Genomic DNA, 2453 nt, shown 5'->3' on the forward strand with positions numbered 1-2453 from the left:
TCACACACTGGGGGAGGCCTGCAGGTGATGGTGGAGGACGGTGTGGCTCAGGCATCCTTCTCATTCGAGTGTCTTTGACATTCAAACCACGAGCTTGTCGGGCTTCTTCTGGACAAGGACGCCTACCACAAAAAGCCACTCACCTGTCCTTCTTCTTTTCCAGTGATGTGGACCTGTCATGTTGGGACTATTCTACTAGCTCTTCATAATCACACGTCTAACTACTTCTCCTTACTTATTACTGTATAGATGACAACAGTAGCTGTTAAATTCATGTGGTTAAGTCCATTTTTAATTTGCTTTTACTTTCTTCTTTCCCGCACAAACCTCATTTAAAAATAATCCGGTTTTTAAATCTATGTGTTAATGTTGCTGTTAAAATATTTTATTGATATTCGATTATTTTTGACTTTTACATTGTTATAAAAGCATATTAAAGATTTGCTTATTGTACCCCCGCCCCCCCTGCCTTTTGTTATCTGATGCCTTTCATGACTGATCACATGTCTTCTGTGTTGAGGTCTTATCTGACTCATTTATTGGTCACCGAGGGTACAGGTTCAGATATGTCAGTATGTGTATATCTTAAACAAATCTTTTTTAAGAGCATTTGATTTATAGTTTTTCTCATTTCTATTGCTCATAGTTAGCAACTTGGCTTGATATAGAAATGTTTGGTAACAACCTACTCTACACGAAGCTCTGTATATATTTCATTATATTTAGTTCTTTAGTGCTTTAAAATAAAAATCTGAAACCCTTCTGATTCTAAAATATATTTATTGATTTATGCCTGAATAGTTATGAGACTTTTTCCCAGTATTATTGAATCTCAGTAAGTTTGGGTTTTACTCACTAATTGCAGAATTGCTGGGAGAGTTAGTTAATTTTTAAATCTGGAGCATTGCGCCTTGAAAAAGGACACTTCAATTTTCTTATTTTTCTTGCTAGTTCTACTCTTTCCAATTAGCTTACTTTACTGAGATAACTCTCATTATACATGAAGAAGAGCTTTATTATTTATCTTCTAAGATTCATATTTTTTCCTTTCGTAGTTTCTTTTTATTTATTACAGAGATAATAGCTGATTTAGTTTTTACAGAAATTTATCTGCTTTTCTTTGCCTAATTTTCTATTTTGAGTTGGACATGGTACTTTTGATCCCATGGAGGGTGTTTTAGAATATTCCCATTTTTTATGAGTTCACAGGGGCCTTTCTTTTTTTCTTTTTTAAGCTTATTTTTTGCTTGCTTATTTCTAGATAGACTATAGAATTTTGCCCTAATTTTATTCTTTTATTCTTGGTATGTTTATCTTTATCCTTGACAAGCTCTGCTTTTGCTCCTGGTTTTTTTTTTTTTTTTTTAAGGCATGGGAATCAATGCCACCATACTGTCATCTCTCCGAGGGAAGGGGACATGTTTCTGTTAGTCACTTTTGTATCTCCAGCGTCTACAACAATGCATGAGAAAGCATATCACTCTTAATGAGTGTTAGTTTACAAAATGTGCAAGAAAAGTGCCCCAAGATCACTTCCCAGCGAGATTCGTCGCACACACGTGTGGGTGTGGTCTAATCGTTCATATGAGTGCGCTGGGCACACACTGACCCACCTGAGACAATAGCTCAGGTTTGGCATCCATATGTAGGATGCCTCACACAGCAAGTGAGGGGTCTTGACCATTGAAAAAAATCAACAAGTTGAGACCGGACCTCTGAACAAAAACTAAACCATCACCTCTGCTCTTCGCCATTTTTCCCTTCAGACACAATTATCCTTTTAAGTGTTAGTGCATGAAAGGCACAAGGGAAGTCCAGAAATTACCAAATCCTAATATGTGAAATGGATTTTCAGAGGTACATTAAATACTAATGAAACCATGTGCGAATATGAAATTTGACGACTTAGAACTATTGATGAAAACAACAGAAAACAACAACAAAAAAATTAAGGATAAAAGAAACTACACAACTTTCATTCGAAATAATATAGCTATCTTTAAATGATATGGCAAAAACTAAGGGTCTGTTTCCAGGTTTTTATGAGATTTATAAATCAGATTTATGAAAATGTTATTACTTTCAGCATATCTTTAATCTTCATATTTTTTTCTCCCTGAATAGTCTGATAAAACCTGCAAAAGTAATATAAGTTCTTGAAAGAGCAAACATTTGAAGGAATTATTAATATTAAATAAAACACATTTCCTGAGTATGTCATCAAGATGTAATCTAGAGAATAACATTAGATTTAATATTCCCCATTCCAGTTTCTGCAAACATTATTCATCATATCCGTATCTCTATGTGGGATTTTATATTAGTGAACTTGAATGGATGATGGGCTACGTTTTTCATGTTGCATCTGATATTGTAGTGATTTCATTAGAACTTGATGAAATACGTTTCATAGTTAATTCAGTTGATTAATGCATTTTACTCATGAAGTCACA

This window comes from Pteropus vampyrus, unplaced genomic scaffold (assembly GCF_000151845.1).
Source record: "Pteropus vampyrus isolate Shadow unplaced genomic scaffold, Pvam_2.0 Scaffold424, whole genome shotgun sequence".
In the NCBI taxonomy this organism is placed as follows: Eukaryota; Metazoa; Chordata; class Mammalia; order Chiroptera; family Pteropodidae; genus Pteropus; species Pteropus vampyrus.